Source organism: Rhinolophus sinicus, chromosome 17, assembly GCF_057876585.1.
Source record: "Rhinolophus sinicus isolate RSI-liver-muscle chromosome 17, RSI-T2T, whole genome shotgun sequence".
NCBI lineage: Eukaryota > Metazoa > Chordata > Mammalia > Chiroptera > Rhinolophidae > Rhinolophus > Rhinolophus sinicus.
The window spans coordinates 159689338-159711936 of record NC_142517.1 but is presented as its reverse complement, the minus strand read 5'-3'; the positions used below and the strand labels follow the sequence as shown (position 1 = coordinate 159711936).

Sequence of the window (22599 nt, the reverse complement as noted above, 5' to 3'; positions counted from 1 at the left end):
TATTAAAAACTTGATTCTCTCCTGTTAATCTGTCTCTGTTAATTTGATTATTAACCCAGCTAGAAGAACTTAGAAGGTGAGAGGGAAAGTGTTAATTATTTTAGCCCCCACATAGCATTATTCACAATAGGCAAGGAGGGGAAACAAATTAATATTCATCAAAGGATGAATGGATAAAGAAAATGTGGCATATACGTACAATGAAATATTCAACCTTAAGAAAGGAAATCCTACCATTTGGGACAACGTGGATGAATCTGGAGAACATTATGCTAAGTGAAATAAGCCAGTCACAGAAGGACAAATACTGCATGATTCCATGTATATGAGGTATTGAAAATCATCAAATTTATAAAAGCAGACAGGAGAATGTTGGTGGCCAGGGCTGGGCGTGGGGGGCGTGGGGGCAGGGAAATGGGGAGCTGTTGTTCTATGGGCATAGAGTTTCAGTCAAACAAGATGAAAAAGTTCTAGCGATCTGCTGTGCAGCAATACGCATATAGTACATACTGCACTGTACACTTAACAGTATGTTAGGAGAGTAGATTTCATGTTATATGTTTTTATCAAAATTTTTTTTTTTTAAAGTCTCTACTTAGGGCACTGCTAGTCATTGAAAGAGATGAACATGGAAGAAAAAAGATGCTGGGACTTTTCCTGAAAGAGACGGTGGGCAACAGAGAACACCATTGCCAGGATTTGAGACTGATGAGTGAAAGCGTGGGCAGCAGGCTCTTGAGTCCTGGTGGTTGACTCGGCTTTGCAGTTGCCAGGGCCTTGACCTTGAACAAGCTAATTAATCTCTTAGAGCTTCAGTTTCCTTGTCTGTAACATGAAGACAGTACTATCTAATTCTCAGAGCTGTTAGCGGCACTCAAGGAAATAATTCACCAAAAGCACTGTCTACATGGGGCTGGTACAAGGTAAGTGCTCACTTCACTTGTATTAGTAATATTATTAGTAATATTATTTGCTGTAATCAGTTCACATAGGTCTTAAAGCAGAGAGTAGAAGGCAAGGGAATTTCAGTAATTTGCTACTGTGAGCACTGGTTAGTTAAAAAACAAATGAAAGATGAGGAAAAAATGATAAGACCACTCCCCTTTGCACCGTGATCTCTTGCCCACTCTGATCCATACTGCTTTTTACTTTTGAAGGGTCTGAGTGATCTGCTCAGACTCTCTTCTCCTTTCATCACCACCCAGCTACCCTTCTGTCTCATTCCTAGCCTCCCAAACCAAGTTTGTAAAGAGATCATTTTGTAGTTTTACCTACAATGTCATTTGATCCTGTACCAAAATAAAAAGTTGTCAATGAAAGGAAATGCTGCCATTTGTGCACATGCAAAACACTCAAGATTTCAAAGTTTTTAGCAAGTCTAGCACAAAGTTGTCCAATGTTTTCTCTGGCGATATCTTCAGAGGCTAAACTGTGATTAATAGCCCAGAAAGAACCCTTTGAAGCAGGATTGGTGACATCAAAGTCATAATCCAGGGGTAGCAGGAGCTTTATAATGAGTGGGAAGCATTTTCACACATTTCAAAGGATTTACAGCATGAATAAACAATAGACCTCAGCAGATGTGCCACACACACCTTTTAGAAACATAACCTATAAGAAGTTTCCATTTTAATTTAAATGTAAATACAGTGTTCACACTTCTTTCAAATGTTAAGCAACCTCAGTGCTTCACCCCCAGACAAACTCTTTGGCTAAAGATGCCTCACAGCCCCAGAGCACCCTCCTGCGCTTCCCAAAACTGACTACAGACGTGTGTCCGGGAGAGAAAACGGAAATCAGAGGCATCTAATGGAATTTATGTCCTATGTGGGAACTGGATTAAGAAAGAATCTGAAATGGAGCTTTCAATGATCCCACACAATTTCTCTGCTTCCAACTTACAGGGAAAGAGACAAGTAGTCTGAAGACTGAGTTGGGAATTTTAAAGATGGCAATTTCCTGCCTGCTTCAGAGGATTTTCATCTCTTGGAAAGTACCCAGCATCCATGATTTCATCTTTAGTCGCCTCTAAGAATTGCCCCAAATGATAGGTTGCTGATTTAAATAATCACGCATAAAATTCAGCTTCCCTCTGCTGCCCCCTTTCGGTTTACAGGATTTGTTGCAGGGTTCCAGCAGTGCCTGCCGGTGGGCATTTGTTTGGGAAATTTTCCCTAACGCAAGAAAGAGGCTAATAAGTTAATAAACTATTGCAAAGCAATATTAAAATTGTAAAAGGCTTGCGTTGAATTGCTACCAAAAAAGACACTGCAAATAAAAAATCAAATGCTTTAGTTCACCTGTTATCAGATTAAGTTATCTGAGTAGACTTGAGAACTGTAATTGAGTTCCCTACAGTCAGCTTGGATATTGAGAACCAAAATCACACCTTCCTGTCTATATGAAAATGACCTTATGCTTTTCTTGTCTTTATTAGCATGAATTTCTTTTTCTGGGAGTTTCCTGTCCAGGCAAATGGTTTGATTTTTCATTACAGGAACTTCCTTAATGACCCAAGACCCATCAACTCATCAAAGGAAAATATCCACAGAGAGTTGAAGCCCTATGATTCTATGAATCCCTCATTTCAAAATCCTCACCTCACTGTTTCCACCAATTGTGGACTAGTATTGGGTGTGATCCTTACCCAATACTAATCTAGCTGCCTCACTTTCAAAGACCCACTTTACATCAAACTTGGTCTCAAATTCTGACCCTGTCTTTCCTTCTCCAAGACACTGTCAAAGCTTTGAGAGGTAATGCTCTCCCTTACTGCAGTAAACAATGAACTTTCCTTTGTCTTATCAACAGGTTATGTGACCAATGTTTATGAAGTCGGTTTGGGACAGACATATGCTGGTGTGATACAGTGATTGAAATGTTTTAATTTCAGTTAATAAAACTACCTAATAAAAATAAAAGGAGTTAAATTCAGTAGTTGTGTAAAATACACTATAGTATTTTGTATGTTAAAAAAACAACTTAGTTTGTCTTTACATAACTATCTATCCAAAATCTATAACAAGAACTTGTTTTAGATTTGACACACTGAGGTAACTTAAAATAGTGACAAAAAATATGACACAGTTGTAGGAGGCCAAGAGAGAAAGTGTGAGATGTGGTTCTGCAGTTTTCACTTCTGGCGTTATTACAGCTTTGAGTGTTAATACCAATATATGGGCAGGGAGCTGTGGAAGAGTTCCCACATATGTGGTCAGACAAGTAAGTTCACAAACTCATCCTAGAAAAAGTGCTACGTACCTCAGTGCTGAATATCACTACAGTCACCTTGGAAGTACTCCCCTTGGGAAGCTATGCACCAACACCAGCACCTAGTCCACCCTTCATAGCAATTTTGGAACTCTTTCTGAAATGGCCATCAGAGCTGTCGTCGTATTACCCTTAATGTCCTGAATGTCATCAAAATGACTTCCTTTCAATATTTCCTTTCTCTTCAGGTAGAGAAAGAAATAATTGGGGGCCAGATCAGGTGAGTAGGGAGGGTTCCAATACAGTTATTTGTTTACTGGCTAAAACCTCCCTCACAGGCAGTGCCGTGTGAGCTGGTGCATTGTTATGATACAAAAGCCATGAATTGTTGGCGAAAAGTTCAGGTCGTCTAACTTTGTCACACAGCCTTTTCAGCACTTCCAAATAGTAAACTTGGTTAACTGTTTGTCCAGTTGGTACAAATTCATAAAAAGTAATCCCTCTGAGGGGCTGGCCTGGTGGCTCAGGAGGTTGGAGCTCCATGCTCCTAACTCCGAAGGCTTCCAGTTCTATCCCCACATGGGCCAGTGGGCTCTCAACCACAAGGTTGCTGGTGCAACTCCTCAAGTCCCACAAGGGATGGTGGGCCCCGTTCCCTACATCTAAGATAAGATTGAACTCAGCACCTTGAGCTGAGCTGCCACTGAGCTCCCTGATGGCTCAGTTGGTTGGAGTGCATTCTCTCAACCACAAGGTTGCTGGTTCAACTCCCGCAAGAGATGCTCTGCAACTAGCAATGGCAACTGGACCTGGAGCTGAGCTGTGCCCTCCACAACTAAGACTGAAAGGACAACAACTTGACTTGGAAAAAAGTCCTGGAAGTACACACTGTTCCCCAATAAAGTCCTCTTCCCCTTCCCCAATAAAATCTTAAAAAATAATAATAATAATCCCTCTGATATAAAAAACTGTTAGCAACATCCTTGCAACAAGTTCATGAACTTAATTGTTTCACCTTGTATATACGGAAGAGGCTGTAGTTTTATGGAGGGAAGAAATCAAGAATAAATTAAGAGACCAGCCTGCACTCTGGCTGTTTTATTAAAGAAAGACATGCACAAACAACAAATTCATTCTCTTTTCTGAATACACAACTTTGCTTTTATCATGTGTGGGAAGTTCAAAGCCCAAAAGAAATCCCTTCTCCATTTCTGTATTGACTTTTAATTGGCAGTTGCTGACATCTTAAGGAATTTCTGCATGATGAATACCTCTAGACTATCTGCTTGAAGGAAGCCAAACCAATGTTTTGCTGATTTTTTTTCTGTTTCACTTAGAATGTGAACTACAGCTTTAAAGATTTGTGATCCAGAGATTTCAAATTTGTAACGCTGAGGAAAAAATAGTAACGCCTTCTTTCCTCTTTAAGCTTTAAAACTCATAAACAGGATGTCAGCCCAGCAAACAACTGTACCAAATCAACAGAATGTTGCAAGAAGGTAACAAGGTTTTCCTTTCCTAATTCAGTTAACAGTGGAGCGGAGGCTCTCTGTTTTCTGCATTTTATTGCCACATGGGTGGAAGTTGTCAGTTTAGTCTATCTCAGTGACAAAATTCTGCCCTTAGATATAGCCAGGGTACTGTCTGCCTTCCCCATATTTTTTTGGTGGAGTTTGCTTGGAAATAACATAGCTGCCAAGTGACATGACATGTATTCACACACGTACTGGAGCCTATACTAATGATGTCTATCCAAGGAAACTTGACCCATTCAGAAAAAGATGAAATCCACACACACAAATCTGTGAGCACCCATATGCCACTGCATGTAAGAATAGCTTATCCCAGTCTCAGAGCAATATCCATATGTAACAGTAGTTTTTAGTCCAATCAGAGCTAGTCCTTGACAAACTGTAATTTTGACAAAGGATGTATTCAAGTTCCCCCACACCTCTTTTCACATCCCTACTTCCCCTTCTAAAAGTACAGTATGGCTTTAATGCTGTATCTCCTCCCTCCCTGACAGCCAATTCACCTTACTTTCTTACCCCTTTCAGGTAGTACACACCTCCTCCACATTCCCATCAAACATTTCCTGTCTATTTTCTAAACCTTCAACTGTCAGTTCTCTGACAACTAATCCAGGTCTAATTTGCTCACGGAGAGATAAATGTTTTACTTCATTCAGGTGAGATGTTTACACGTGAAGGAGAACAGAACTTGTCACCAGGTCAACATTACGCTGTTCCTTGAGTACCCTCTCACAAAGGGCCCACCCCTCTTACACCGCATTGCTGGACATTGATCTTGATGAAGCTGCAGAATGACAAAGTGTCTGCTCCATGGATGCCAGGGCAGGGTGCCATGACACCCAACTGGAGGGCCACTGATCTACGCAAACTCCTCATTTGACGTACAAGTGAGTCATGGAGAGCAGAAGTGACCTAAAGTCAACAGCAGGCCTGGGATAAAAATCTAGGTTTCTTATTTTCAAGTCTAGTGTCCTTTTCATTGCTTCCATGCTAAAGAGGGAGAACCAAAGAGTGGTTTATAGTTCCCAGCACTCAGTCATCATGCTGCACAATGGGACGTTAATAGCCTCATGTTTTCTAAAGCTTTGTGTTACTTTCTCAGTCTTCATTGAAAACACAAGGAAACATAATGAGCTGCACACAGGGAATTCATATAACTGACCCATCATCAATAGATAAGTTGTGTTGAGTAGAGCTTTAAAGGAGGGATATATGTATATATATGTATATATTTGTGGTAATAGCTTATTCTCTCTTGACAGCACATTTTATTTAGGATTGTAGTCTCAGACTATGCAGACTTTTCTACATGCAACTACCTAACACATATGAGATTTTAATCAAGACTTTGGCCTCATTAGCATCTCTAGTAACTCACTGGTATGAATCCCCCAGTGGCTTGCCTCCAAACCATTTACCTTTGGCCACACAGATGGATGAGTACTCTACATAAAGGCCCCTGGAGGAGCAAAACAGCAAAGCTTTGTCGATGAGCCCACGAGTAACTTATGATGCTTTAACACAGCCTTCTTTTTCCATGTTTTCTTCCTCCACAAATTGCCACCATAGTTAGTAAAGGGGTTCAGAATAGGCCTCCCCAAGTTGTGCTACTTTGGCCTGTGGATTATTCTATGCTGAAGACAATTGAAACCCTGCTGGCTCATGAGAAACTTTCACCTCTCCCTTAAAGTATTTAAATTTGGGGCCTTGCTGATAAGAGGTGTTATCACCAGAAATAACTTTCTATGGCCTATCAGTAGGGCAGCAAAAATTTCTAATAACTGAACATCTGCTCTTTTTACTGTCTGCAAATTACTTTCCTCCCGTCTAAAGCCTCAGGGCATCTTACCTCATTTCTTAGCTCAGGATGTCATATATACCTCATTTTACCTTTCTGTCTCTGAACCTCTCACATTTGTGGGGTCTCTGACTCTCTCATGTATGAGGGGTTCCTGTACGTATCTATGTAATTAAATTTGTTTTTTTTTTCTTCCTGTTAATTTGTCTCATGTAGATTTAATTATTAAAACAGCCAAAAGAACCTAGAAGGGTAAATAAAAATTTCTTCCTCCCCCACATTTGTATTTTCATTGGGAGGGAGTGGCAAGTAACTTGTTTCTGTGCTTGTAATTTTAATTTGCCAATTCTTTCTTCACAGTTGATCTCCATAATCAATGAGCAACGGCTCTGTTTCTGTGGTCTCTTTACAGTTACTCCTCTTTCTTCACTTTGTTATTGTGGCTAAAGGGAGTGTATTCAGACCTCTAATTTTTATATCACTGTTCTTCCTTAGCATATGAGAGAGGGGACAAAGGTAAAAATTTTTGCTCCCTCCCTGCAATGATTTTAAGATTAAGTAATTCAAGGTGCTTATCTTCAACATATTCATAACATATATTCTCCCAGTAAAAAATTATGCTTCTTTCAGTTTGCATATTAGCAAATACCAGTCATTTTGAAATATTGGATGATAATTTGAATGTAGTCATCACTTATATAAATCTTTTTTCTTTTGAGTCTCTGAAAGCAGTCAAGATTAACTTTTGATCTGTAGGTATCCAAGTTTAATTTTCACATATACTAATTATTTAACTTTCTTTCAAGGAATGACTATTCCATATCTCCTACCTCCTTTCTGAAAGGACCTAATTTTAACAGTGAGGTGTATATCTTTGAGAAAAATTACAAAAGCTTAAGAATCTAAAAAATAAGGAGAGGCATGCTAAGAAAGGCACCATTCTACAAGAAACAAAACATACAATATGCCTAATTGGCCAGCATTACTCAATTTTCTGTACACCCACATTTCTCTCTCATACATCACACACACACACACACACACACACACACACACACGGTCGGACAATTAAGTTCGCCAACTTGTTGCAACGATGTTACTAACCTTTTTTGATACCAGAGGGATTATTCATTATGAATTTGTACCAACTGAACAGTTAACCAAGTTTATTATTTGGAAGTGCTGAAAAGGCTGCGTGAAAAAGTTAGACGACCTGAACTTTTCGCCAACAATTCATGGCTCTTACATCACGACAATGTACCAGCTAACATGGCACTGTCTATGAGGGAGTTTTTAGCCAGTAAACAAATCATTGTATTGAAACACCCTCCCTACTCACCTGATCTGGCCCCAACTGACTTCTTTCTTTACCTCAAGAGAAAGGAAATATTGAAAGGAAGATATTTTGATGACATTCATGACATCAAGGGTAATACGACGACAGCTCTGATGGCCATTCCAGAAAAAGAGTTCCAAAATTGCTTCGAAGGGTGGACTAGGCACTGGTGTCGGTGCATAGCTTCCCAAGGGGAGTACTTCAAAGGTGACCATAGTGATATTCAGCAATGAGGTATGTAGCGTTTTTTCTAGGATGAGTTCACAAATTAATTGTCTGACATCGTGTGTGTGTGCGTGTGTGTGTATGATTTTTGTTTGTTTTTACCCATTCATAAAATGGCAGTGCCCAGAAAGCTTCTACTGAACCTTGTATGTGTCATGGTGTTGAAAAATGAAATTAATGTAAGTTTTCTTTCTGAAGTACAAGCATCTTTTCTCTTTTTCTTTCTTCCTTCCTTCCTTCCTTCCTTCCTTCCTTCCTTCCTTCCTTCCTTCCTTCCTTTCTTTTTTGTTTGTTTGAGAATTTGGCTTTATGTTCCAACCATATTTTGAAACAGCATTCAGAATAACTGTTTGATTTCAAACACTTTCTAAATTAAAGTCTTATCTTACAGATGGGATGCAATTAATTACTGATTTTTTTTGTAAGAATAGAATAAATTGAGAACAAAGGCCAACAAAAAATGTATTTCTCTGATGAAGGAATGCTATAAGAATCACACTATTCTAATTACAGAGGCTGTGATAATCAATGCACTTGTGTTCGAGTTCTTTTAAGTCAGTGCAAATATTCTACCTTATGTTGGCATTTATCTTTAGAAATGATTGATTCCTTATAGAGGTTACATGTTCTTTACAGCCAAGCACTAAGTAGTTCCATTCTCATTCATTAATTCAAAATATATTCCTTCAACAGCTACTATAAAACTTGCAAATGTTCCCTACACATAGTAGAAATTTTTAAAAGTATACTGAAGATGCTTCAATGCACCAGAATAACATTTTACATGATTTGTACTCTTGCCTTCTATAGATGGATCATCTCTTCCATCTCTTGGCAAATTTCAGTAGCACAGATTCTTCTTTTAGTCATTCAAGAACACCATAACTCATTACTCCATGGAAATAAGTAATTGACTGTAAATCATTTTTGCAGTGTTAGTAAAGTACCATGGATGAGTAATAAACCTGAATGAAAGAGATTTATGGTTTAAATGTTTCTAGAGAATGTCTCTTTCAAAGCCAAAGATGTTCCTTGATGCAACAGTCGAAGCCACCCATGAATCTTACTAACAGTGTCTTTTGACTCCTCATTGCAGTCTAAGCTCCATGAGGGCAGGCGCTCAGTCTATTCTATTTGCCACTCTATACCTAGTGCTTAGCACAATATACCTAACACACAGTAAGCACTCAATAAATATATGTCAATTCAATGAGTGAATGAATAAATCGTGTAGCATTAAATTTTTATTTAACATGACATCCAATGCCCTCTAGGAGCAGGCCACTCACCTGGAAACAACACATCTTATTTCCCTCCACATACCCTGAACTTTTTGCTAGTCTCTGGCCATGCCTTGCTCCCTTCATATTTCAGACTCTGCTCAAGTTATTTGAGGCCTGGACTACAGAGGTGAGGTGGCTAAGATTGTGAGTTCTGGGGTCAAACCACCTGGGGTTTGTCCTCAGCTCTGTCACTTACTTGTTACGAGAGCTTGAAAGAGTTATTTGCCTTCTCAGTATCTGGGTTTCATCATCCAGAAGGCTAGATGAATGTTTATTCAGCTTTGGGAATAAAGTGTTCCTGTTAAATTTATAGTTAACAGAGTTTCAGTGGTGAGTGAAGATGCAGATGTTGCTGGTATAGGGGATTTGATTAGAGCCACGTGGAGCCCCTAGAGGTCCTAGCTGGCCAAGGTGTTTTAGCTAAGCTGCATCATTTGACGCAGCTTGGTGACAATCTCTTCAGCATATATTTTGAAATTTACAAAAATGTTATTAATTAGAGGCTCTGGTTAATCAGAGTTTTATGGAATATCCAATTTTCTATTGCCTAGAGACTTATTAAATGTTGGGTTGGATGACTAGAGAAGAAAGGAAATGAACTGAGGATTTAAGGTTTGGGGGTTTATCTTATTCTTTCCTGTTTATCTTCTTAAGGTATTATTTTTAAAACACAGAAATTATAAACTCTCAACAGGAAGAAAGGAAGGAAAGAGGGAGGGAGGGAAGGAACCCATAGTACTATCTATTGTCTTTTAAAAATTTCATCCGAGATAAGGAAATAAAGAAGAAATTCACGTATTTTGCCTTATGTTTGTGCTTCTGCTCCAGATCAGAAAATAGTTCACAAAACTTAAATATTAACATTTAATGTAAACATTTATTAAACATTTACAATGCAGTAGATACTGTGCTAAATGTGTGAAATGAAATATTTAATATGACAACCCTGTGAGCCATGTCTCCAATCTACCAAGAAAGGAAACTGAGGCAGAGTATTCAAGCCTCTTGTCCAAGGTCAGATACACAGAGCTCTGAGCAGTGATATTGAGAAAGCCCATCAACTAGGATGGTCTAATTAATGATTTTGTGGTTGTTTCAGGGTTACTGAGCATATTCAAGGTAGACCACTGAGTAACCCATAGGATTGTTGCCTGGCCAAATTGACTGAACCTAATTGATTTTAGATGATGTTTGGATTTCTTAGTCATTTATGCACCAAACCAAATCAACTGCACTACGATTCCATTGATCATCCAGCAATCACTATCTCTCTGGCTAAGCCAAACCTAATCATCTGGAAAAAAGGTGATTCAATTTTTGTGTAAATTGAACTACCCTTGTGAAATGCAAAGAATGTAACCACTCTACTAAATGCGAACCTTAATAAAATCTTAGCAGCCCTCTCTCCTACTTCCAACTCTCAAGTTCAGTTAAGTGACATTTTATTTAGTTTACTGACGTCTCACATGTGCACGCCAGTAAAGTTCACAATTGTTACACCACACAGCTGTGGTTTACAGCTTCTCTTTGCATACAACACGCTGGCACCAGAGCAAAACGATTAACTTTTATATGCTTCTAACATATGGACCAGACTGTTAGGGCTGGTCTTGTGTTCTAAAGAGAAAAATACAGCTTTTATTAACATGACCTAAATTCCTGGGGAAAAAAAGCGTTAAGTTGTGATCCATCTAAGTAGAGAGATTATAATTATAATTATAATGGCTTTGTTTCTAATTCATTTTATTTGAAGTGCCTGGACTTACCTTTTAGTGAGGGGTGAGATGACCTGAAAGTCCCATTATAAAGAGGTTTTATAGTGGAATGAATTAATAAACTGTAAATGGCCTTGAGACTTTTTCTCCAATATGAGCTATGAAATAAGAGCAAAGAACCTTTCATCTTAAATGGGAACATATTTCTTTTCTATGAATGAGAAGGATGCTGGCTGAGAGAAGCATAATTTATTTTTCTCGCATTTCTGACTATTGAAAAATCAAAACTGCCATATTTGCTACACTTGACAGGATCACTAAAGAAATAAAACAAAATGGTTCTAAATTGAAGTGCCACTTACGTATAAAATGTACATTCACTGTTATATTTAGGAGCCATGAAAGAAGTATTAAAATGTGTTGGGGAAAGATATGAATCACAACAGATGCTAACTTTCCCAATATTACAACTCACTATTGAAGGCTATTTTAATTTTTCTTATTTTTAATTTTCTAAAGTTATTTTTAGTTTTCTAAGGATATTGCAGCAACAGGGTCCCTAGAGCTAGGAAAGCATGAGGAACTTTTGGAAATGGATTTAAGACCCATGCTGGAATGTTGCCCTGGAAAAGAAAGACCCCAGGGAGAAAATTCTCTGATCAGCATTGCCTCCGTGGATACCATTTGGCTCTTCATTCTCAAGATGTTTTTCCCAAAAAGCATCTTACTGATTTCAGAAGCCCTGTATGCGAGGGCCATCTGTGATATTTCTGCAGTAAAGATACCTATTGGATTTTCATACTCAGTATTCCCTATACTTTTTGACCATGGAAATCTCTTATTCACCACACACCCCTTCACATCTCACAAACCTAGTGTTTCATGAAACGTGCTTTGGAAAACACTGCTCTTAATACTGATAACACGGGACCTTTCTATCTTGGCAAAGAGAGCCAAAGGAACTTTTAAAAAGCTTGTGCTAGAACTCTGCAAATCCAGAACAGTGATGTCTTTCACACACTGCAAAATAGTCTGATGTCAACTCTACATGCAGCACATGATTTTACGAAGAAACAAGAATTTATTTTCTTTGGGAGAACGCACAAGAAAGGTTTTTTGGCATTTCTGCATTCGTCTTTGAAAACAAGAACGAGTCACTTCTGTGGCCATGGCAGCAATTCTCTATAGCCACGGTATGCGACACATGAAATGTAGTTAGTCCAAATTGAGATGTGCTGTAGTATAAAATACACACCAGATTTCAAGGACTTCGAAAAAGAAGTAAGATATCTCAATAATTTTTATATTTATTACATGTTGAATGATAATATTTTTGATATGTTGAGTAAAGCTATTATTAAAATTAATTTCACCTGTGCTATATAGATTGTTTGTGTCTCCCCTTCCCCGTTCATATACTGGAATATGAATCCAGTACATTAATAACTCCTAACCTCCAGTATGATGATATTTGGAGGCAGGGCCTTTGGGTGTTGATGAGGTGATTCATGAAGGCAGAGCGCCCATGAATGGGATTAGTGCTCTTATAAAAAGGGCCCCAGCGAGCTCCCTCGCCCCTCCTATCTGTGAGGACACAGTGAAAATACTGCTGTCTGTGAATCAGGAAGTGGGCCCTCACCAGACACCAAATCTGCCAGTGCCTTGAGCTTGAACTTCCCAGCCTCCAGAACTGTGAGAGATAAGTATCTGTTATTAATAAGCGACCCAGCCTGTGATATTTTGTTAAAACACCCCCAACAGATGAAGACAATTTAGTTTCTTTTTACTTTTTAAAATGTGGCTAATAGAACATTTTACATTTCACTGGACAGCATGGTGCAATAGAGCAATGAACAAAAGTGAGCCCAGGGAGAGCTTTCAAACCACAGCAACTCCAGACTGAAGGCTTAGCCTAGGGATTATTAGGTATTGGACTGTTTGACCTTAAGTTTCCTTCTAATCAGGGAGGTTCTTCTTCATGTAAACCCCTTACTTTGCAGGTGGGAAACTGGTTCGGAGAAGTGAATTACACCTGTTGGATGCAAAGTGCCAAGCCAGGTTGATGTCAGCCCTGTTTCCTGACTTAGAGTCCAAGGCTCTCTATTCCACCTCAGCTGATAGGGTAGAAGAAACTATAGGTAGACTTTTTTAAAAGAAAGAAACATTTAAGCTGCTTACATTTGAATAGCAAAAAAAAAAAGCACTTGGAGAATACAAATTCAACGCCTAAAGGCATTCCAGGACTGGGGGGATAAAACACTGAGAATTTCAAGAGATGTTCTTTTCCTCTCACAATTACACCATACACATATTTTGGCCTCAACAAACCTACAAAGAAAACCAAAGATTCTTCTAGATAAGGGCTAAAAACCATTAACAAAGGGAGAGGCAGGAAGGTGTGAAGATGCTCTTGGGGCTGTCCAGCCAGGACCTCCCGCCTCCTCCTCCAGTCTGTAAAAGGGCAGAGGAAGATGTGCCCCCTCATAGAACCTCACAGAGGCAGCTGTTTGCTTCTGGGAACGCCCCTGCCCTGCCCACTCCGCCCCAGGAAGAGGCCCGGCAATCAATTTCAGATGCCAGATGTAAATGCAATACATCTGCGCTTCTCTGGCACCTGAGTCCTAACAGGGCTTCACACTCGTCCCTCTAGATCCAGAATATGAGAGCTCCTTTTATCTGAATTTCACAACTTGTTAAAATAAATCTCCGTGCTGGTGGGCTTCCAGCCAGCACCATAAATCACAGGATGATCCACATTTCTGATGTGCTTCAAGTGCTCTCCAGACTCCCAGGAAATTCTGTTCACAAATTGCACTCTGCCTGGACAGACAGACTGTACTGAGCCCCTCCTAAGTGCCAGGGGCCTCTCTAGCAGGTACAAAGGGGAGTCAACTAAATGGACAAAAAATCCTGTCTTTATGGAACTTACATTCTGGTTGTGCCCGAAATTTCACCTAACTCAGACCAAACACTTCCTGGAGGCAGTAATGCTAGGGCTGATTTTTGGAGACAAAGAAGGATTAGGAGGCAGGGAGGGACAAGGAAGGGTGGTGTGGTGATGAGGGTGAGGGTGGGGGGCAGAAGTAATTCCAGGAAGCAGAATTAGCATGGATGATGGCATGGAGCTGTGACGTGTTGTCAACAGTCCTGACTGTATGTTCTGTATATAAATGAAACAGAAAACATTGTCTTTGTTCTCATGGAGCTTACAGTCTTCTCAAGTGGACAAGATGGTTCCATGAGGCAGAACTGCACAGCTGGGTAGACCAAAGTACTGAACTGCACAGCTCTGATTATAAATTGTTGGAGATGAGGAGCCCATGGAATTACCATTTGCTCTTTCCATTATTCAGGAATGACCCTCAGCATCATTTCCCCTACTCCTGAGACAAGATTCTGACTCTTGCTCACTCCAGGCTGGTGCTGGGAGGAATCCCCAGCTAGTGATGGAAGCTGCCAGCCTCCCAGGGTTGCACCTGCAGAAAACTTTGTGGTTCTCTGCTATGCCTTGAGCATGAAATCAGTATATTGAAGCATCTCAGTTCATTGGGGACAAACAAGAATTAGTTCCACTTTTAAAGCCTGTAACTTCCCCACTCATGCCAATGCCTCACCTTTCTATGAAGATGGAAGCTCCTTTAACCACCTTTCAGCCCATTTCATAGCTCTTCTGTTATTAAAGATTACTTTTGGTTTGGAAGATTCATTCTTATTTATTTTTAACCTTTACTATTATATCAATTCAAAGCTCTTTTTCCCACTTTCCCTTTTCCTCCAGGCTGGATTGATGCTTTCATGGCTTGATGAAGTCTTATCTTACACACGTCTTCTCTGTGCTGGCTCCTCTGATGTGGGAAGGAGGAGGCAGAAAGCAGGGTAGAGCTCTGTTTCCCTGACTGGTGAGGCTACAAACTCTCTCTGGCCGGTCACAACTGTCCCTGGGCTTTGCTGGGAAAGATAATGGCCCTCATATGCCCCACAGGTAAGGTGCCCATATCAGACAGCTCCCTCAGCTCTTAGTGATCTGCTGTGGGCTGAATTGTACCCTCTTCCCACCCCCAATTCATATGTTGAAGTCCTAACCCCCAGTACCTCAGAATGTGACTGCATTTGGAGGTAGAACAGAACCCTTAAATGACTAAGTTCAAATGAGATCATATGGGTGGGCCCTAATCCAATGTGGCTGTTGTCCTTAAAAGAAGAGGAGATTAGGACACAGACAATATACACACAGACCAAGGGGTGACCATGGAAGGACACTGAGAAGGCAGCCATCTACAAACCAAGGAGAAATGCCTCAGAAGAAATCAAACCTGCCAGCATCTGGATCTTGGACTTCTAGCATCCAGAACTGTGAGATAATAATTTTTGTTTGTTTGTTTAAGCCCCTTTTAGTTTGTGGTACCTTGTTATGGCAGCCCTAATAAATTACTACAAACTGGGAGTTAAGACTTGGAGTTCAGCTTTAGTTTCTACCTTGCAGGAGTTACTGAGTTTTTAACAAATATTTACCGAGGACTTAACTATACACTGGGTATTGCTCTGGGTCCCAGGTATACAGTGGACCCATAAAGGCTCTGCTCTCAAGGAGCTCACAGTCTAACATGGGGGACTGGAGGGGAAGGGTGGGACAGAGCTTGACAGGACAAAATCAGCTCCCGATGGAAACATTTACATGGGGTGATATGACTGAATGAGTGGGAACATGGGGCTACTTTCCAATGGATGGACAGAGAAGTCTCCTCCTTGGAAATGACATTTAAGCTGAATTCTGGATCATAAGATAGACGTAGACCTGTAAAGATCTGGGGGAAGCATGTTCCAGGCAGAGTGAGCAGCTGGTACAGACTCAGGAAAAGGCTCAGAATATCTGAGGAACAGAATGAAGACAGAGAGTGAGGGGTAGAGTTCAAGGAGATGGGGACAGAGGCAGAGAGGGACAGATCATGGAAGAGTTTGTAGACAAAGAAAGGAGTTTGGATTTTATTCTATGTATGATGAAGAGTCATTAGAGGCTTTACACAGGGAAGTGACATGATCAGATTTACATTTTTGGAAAGACTGCAATTTAGCTGTTAGGCTGTATGAGGCAAGAGCAGAAACAGGGCCTAGCGAGGAGGTTCAGGTGAGAGAAGCTGCACATGAGTCACCCAACGCTCTGCTTCATCTGCACATGGTGCTCTCCCTGCATGTGTCTCTGCGTCCAAAATTTCCTTTTTTATAAGGACACAGTCATATTGGATTAAGGCTCACTTTGATGACTTCAATTTACCTTGATTATCTCTTAAAGAACCTATTTCCAAATAAAGTCACATTTTGAGGCACTGGGGGTTAGGACTTCAACATGTCATTTTGGGGTGACCCAATTCAACATGTAACAAGGAGTCAAAAGATAGAAGATACTATGTTGATAAGAATAATCACATTGAGAGGAATAAAAAGATGATGCAGAAGAGAAGAAGAATTACAGGATTAACATCCTTGTGAAGTTAAGAGGGGAAGGAATGCAGAGGGCAAGTGGACAGCTGGCTTGCAATAAGAGCAGAGATAGTTCAATCATTTAGATTAGAAGAAAGACAGAAAATGGGAGCAAAGGTGGGTGGCTAGGTAAAGTTTGTTCAACCATCTATTTATTTATTCAGCAAATATATACTGAGTGGCTACTATATGCTAGGTATTGTTCAAGACTTTGAGGATACAGTTATGGAAAAACCAGACAAAAGGCTCTGTCATCTTGGAACTTACACTGTAGTGGAGGAAGATAGATAATAAACAAGACAAATGAGTACATATAATACGTAAAGTAATGATAAGTGCTAAGGAGGAAAATGAAACAGGAAATGGGGACATAAAATGTTGAGTAGGTTGAAATTTTAACTAGGGTAGGCAGAAAAGGTAGATTCTGAAGAAAATGAAGAAGCTAGCCATTGTTAGGTTTTGGGGAAAAAATGTTCCAGGTACCTAGCAAGTACAAGGGCACCTACACAAAACCTATAGTTAACATCATACTCAATGGTGAAAGACTAAATACTTTCCCTCTGAGATCAAGAACAAAGCAAGCATGGCTCCTCTCACCACTTCTATTCAACATTATACTGAGAGTACTATCCAGTTAAATAAGGCAAGGAAAAGAAATAAAAGGCACAAGATTGGAAAGAAAAATAAAAGGATTCTTATTTACAGACAACAAACTGTCTATGTAGAAAATCCCTAGGAATCTACAAAACCAAAATCAAACCAAGCAAAACTCCTAGAACTAACAAGTGAGCTTAGCAAGGCTGTGGGGGACAGTATCAGTCCACACAAAGCAATGGTATTTCTATATACAGTACTAGCACTGAACAAGTGAAAACCAAAATTCAAAAAAATTATACTAGCTCCAAATATGGAAATACTTAGGTGTAAATCTAAAAAAAAACATGTGCAGGATCTGCATGCTGAAAATACTGATTAAAAAAATCAGAGAAGATCCAAATTAATAGACATACCATGTTCATGGATTGAAAGACTCAAAACAGTAAAGATGTCAATTCTTCCCAAATTAATCTACAGATTTTATGCAATTCCAATCAAAGTCCCAGCAGTTTTGTTTTGTTTTTTAGATTCATAATTGTTTAATTACATACAATTTTGTTTTGTTTTTTTTATAGATATAGACAAGCTGTTTTTAAAATTTATTGGCAAAGGTAGTGGTATAGCCAAAACAATTAAAAAAAAAAAAGAATTAAGTTGGAGGAATTACGCTACCTATTTTTAAGACTTCCTATAAAAGCTATGAGAGTCAAAACAGTGATCAATGAAACAGACCCACACAAATATAACCAATTGTTTTTTGACAAATGTAAAAGCAATTCAATGGTGAAAGGACAGTCATTTCAATAAATGGTTTTGAACAACTGGATATACTTATGGAAAAAATGAATCTCAATCTCGCACCTTACATAAAAATTAATTCAAAATAAGTGCTAGATCTAAATGTAGAATGTGAAAGTATTTATTGAGCATCTATTCCCACACAACTCCATAAAGACTCCTTGGAAACAACCTGGTTCTTTATAGTCAGTCTTTAACACCTCTGCTTAAGTTTTTCTTTCCACCCTGAAGCTGTTCTCTTCGGAAGCCCACCCTGAAAACCCATACCATTACAGATCAGCATCAGGAACCCACCCCTCCACTCAGCAGCGTGCCATCATTTTTCCATCTTGCTTCCCTCCTCTGCCCTGAGTCCTTTCCTCTGGGTCCTAGTCATTTAATCATCCCACTTCCACCTCCCTCTCCCTCCCTGGCTATGGATCCTGGCTTAGAATGTCCTATTACTCCCAGATTGCTCAATTTCCTCTAGTCTCTCTCTCTCTCTCTCTCTCTCTCTCTCTCTCTCTCTCTCTCTCTCTCTCTCTCTCTCTCTCTTTTAAAAATTAAATCTCTTCCAACAAGTCTTTCTTAGTTAAAAGAACTCTTTCCCATGTTGGCCCATGGTATTTTCCATGACTTTTCCTTCTACTTTTTTACTTGTATAGACACAGTGCTTACGTTGCCCCCATTTATTGATTTACATGTCTGTGCTTTTTAAATTCATTTTAGGATTTGGCAGTCTATCTGTCCCTCACTATTCTGGTGGGGACTTTCTTCTATTTTTTCTAGAAAGCACTTACACATAACACCATAGCTAGAAAGATGAAATTTACATAATTATCTGTTGACTGATAATTTACATAATTATCTGAGATACACTCCCAACTAAATGGAAAAAAGTGGGCCTCTGTATGAGGAGCAACTAACTCACCAGGGCTCCCTGACAGGGTTGGCTCATTAGAGCCTCCGTTTCAGGAAGAGCCCAGCTCTGTCCATGTCTGTGACCCTGGGCTTTGTCATTTAGAATCAGCTCATTCTGTTAGACTCACTTGTGGAACTGCCAGGATGGAGGAGCAGCCATAAATGGAAAATGAAAACTCTAAGAGATGGTTACTAAAAGGTATCCTCTTAAGAGCTTAATGCTGTTAATTTTGGGAGTTGCAGAATCAGGAACAATCAACAGCAAGCATTTTAGCAGTGAAGGTGATATAGTGCTTTGTAGATATAATGTGGGGGCTCATCTTGCTCCCTCCTTATCCAAATAAAAAGAGGAACCAGTAGAAGTCAAGATAGAGAGACTTTACTGTTGATTTTTACTATAAATCAGATTCCAAGGGAGAGACCTGAGAGTCTTCAGACAGAAGAAGGTAATGGAGACAAAATTCAGTTCTAGATTCTGAAGCAAAACCAGACTTTCAGACTCAGACAACATTCCCTCAGGTACTACTCTTGTGTTTTCTGGTTTCTCCCAAGTTCCTAATGCCTTTAAAACCTCAAACTACTATATGGAAGTCAGAATTCATGATTCAAAGACAGAAATGGGTTTTTCAAGTTTCTTTTGAAACCTCCTCTTCTCTTTCTGTCCCTGAGCCTTTTGAACTTTTCTCTAGTTTACTAGTAACAAGTGGAACATTACCCAAATAGGAAAATACACCATGAAACCTTGTTATAACATCTTTCCTTTTAATGTTTTTCTACCTAGATCATTCAGTTTGAAACATCCCAGCTGAAGGGTTAGAAAGCAGTGTTGCTGCCACATCAAATTTTCACACATAAAATCTTCAGAGACTTTCCCATCAATAGGAAAAATTACAAAGAAAATTTCACCATGTCTGAAGTGACCCATCTGCAGGCCAAAAAATGGTCATGTAAGAGGGGATCAGAGAGAATCCATATTGACTGCAGCTGCCTCTATTTACCCGATTGACACTGAGTATGATGGAATGAGAGTGTGCCCCTCAGGCAGAGGCATCTCCCCACCAGATGCAGCTGTGTGCCAGCAGAAGCAGCTGCTGGTAGGGGGGCTGCAGAAACCTGGGAGAAGTTGATGACCTGGACCTCATATCTCACACCCTATGTTTTTTTTTTTAACCGTTTCAGTATCTGGGTATGTACAATGTAACAGGAAGGCGGGTATAGGAACAGGAAAATGCTGACTGGATTACTCTCTGATTTTATATTATGGTTTTACACAAACAGATGCAGAGGTTAATTCTCTTGATCTTGATAAGAGATTAAACCAAGGACCAATACTTCTGTTTGATATCTACTAATAAAGGGATTGTTACCCGCCCAGAAACTCAGACAGGAGGCTGACTTAAAAGGACAGCAATGTATTTGAAAGCAAACAACAGCAACAGTCTAGTTACCAGAAACTTCAACTTAACTGGACAGGAAATCTTACAGCAAGAAATTGAAGTTTTTCTTTGCATTTTAAGACTTCTCTATCTTTTTTGGGGGGGAGGGAGATACCATTATGAAATGGAATGCACGTACAGAGAAGTGTACAAAACAGAAATGGATGGCATAATAAACATTACAAAGCAACATCCATGTAACCACTGCCAAGACCAGGGGCCAGAGCATGGCCAACACCCCACGGGGTCTCTCCTCTCAGAACTGAGAGTCCAGTGCTGGATGTCTTTTTTAAGTTTGGGGCGAACATCCACCAAAGCTTCCCAACTTTGATCTTTTCCTTCCTCTCTGTAGTACATCCCCTGAAAGAAATTTGTAAAGTAATTGCCCATAATATCTGTGCTCACTGAACCAGTGCCCCCTCCAAGTATTTAAGGGTTTGAAGTAGGATAAATAAAAATTAAAATGATCGAGAAAATGGTTTCTCGTGTACTGAATATATTAGCGTACAGGATGTATGGGACCTTGCTTCCAGCCAGAATGCTGAGATGTACAGGTGTGTCCTCCTTGGAAAGGGATGCGTGCCTAAAACAGGTATTTGAGATTTCAGCAAAAACGGCACAGTCTATTTCTGTCCTTTAAGGTTTTCCCACCTTCAAAGGCTGTAATATAATACAACTGAAAAATATATAATATGGATGTTTTAAAAATTAGGAGCTTAATTATTATTCTGACCTTCAACATTTTCTTTAGAACTGAGGTTTTGAGGCCAAATAATTCATACGGAGATAAATTAATGCCTAATTCTAGACAGGAAGTGAAGGTAAAGGAAAGTTCCAATTGCTTTTGGGCAAAGCCTTATTATTTTTATCACTACATTCCCCTTTGCTTGCCTAAACAGTGCCTTATTATTAGAAACTGTTCTATAAATGTTTGTTGATCAAAGGCATTTTTACATGAAAAAGAAAACAGAATTATGCTTAGCAGGTATGGTGTGTATTCATGACTTCTTAATTATACTCAAAATGGAGAGAAAATAAAGCTTCGGGTTTCAAAAGCAATTGTTATGCATAATATACAACTCACAAATATAAGGAAGCTTCTTTGGAAGACATATTTTTTCTAGTCTTGCTTTTCACTTTTGTTTCCTCCAGGTGGTGTGGAGTGCAATTTCAAGGCAAGATTCAGAAAGAGTTAAAAGACAGGAGGAAAGCTCTTTCGGAGAAAAAAACAAGCAAAACAAAAAAAAGCGGAGGCTATCCCTTTGTTCCTGTTCCTTCCCGCTTTTAGGTGATCAGAAAGAACAGAAGGCTGGAGGCAGAGCCTGACTTCTATGTAGTGTCACCTAGCGGCCTAAACTGTGAAGTTATTTTTATTTTGCCAAATGTTGAAAAATAGGAACTTCCAAAGTTGTGAATAGATTTGACAAGTCGTTACTTCTATCTATGGGAGAGTGTAAATGTCAGCCAACAAGTTATTTGTATATATTTTATTTCAAAGAGTACATCTCCTATTAATAATGGCTGTGTCTTCACCTCTGCAAAGGTCGTCTGATGAGTTACACTTTGGTGTCTGGTGAGGGGGCACCAGCTCTGCCCACTCTCCCAGAAGCTGACAATGAATCAAATCCTGGCTATGCCCAAGGGAGGTCTGGAGAGGAAGCTGAAGGGGGCCTTCTGGTTGGCACCCTACTATTTCTGTTTAAAGGAGCATGTTTTAAGAAAGTTAAGAACCTGGTTTCAACTTTCCTTCCAAGTTAAGACAAAGCAAAGTTTGTAGACTGTGGCTTTTTTCTTAACCAAGGTTTTCACTCTTCTGCATGTTGCTAAGAATCAGATCTGGCAGCCCTGGCTTTCAACATGCAAAGGGCTTATGCTAGACACGGGTGCTGAGGATTTCAAGATGGATGTGGGAAGAAAAGAAGAGAAAATTATGAACAATGATAAAGAGGTTTCTCTCTCTTCTTCCTTAAAATCATACCCGCAGCTGTTTCCAGACATCGCCTCAAAAATATAAAGCCCTTGAGAAAAGAGCAGTGGGAAGATTGAGTGTGCTGCTCAGCCAAAGGTAGCAGAATCCCAGGTAAATAAAATGAGCTTCACCCAATTAGAGCCCATTTGGTGAAACATCAAAGAGCGGGACGTTCCATTCTTTGGCCCTAGCTTCCTGCTTCCTGGCATGAGGACTGAGTGAGCAACTCAGTAGAAACGGACTGTAAATAGGCAAAGGCTACGTATGTAGGACAGTGATGGACCTGTTCCAAGTTGGTTAGGAGAGTGGTGGGGTGTGGTTG

At 39.7% G+C, this 22599-nt stretch overlaps 1 protein-coding gene across 1 annotated transcript in view; it reads right to left on the bottom strand.

The window, feature by feature from the left end:
• The window catches only part of MYO3B (myosin IIIB), a 387431-nt gene that overhangs the window by 190329 nt on the left and 174503 nt on the right, over nucleotides 1-22599 (bottom strand). The window lies entirely within an intron of this gene.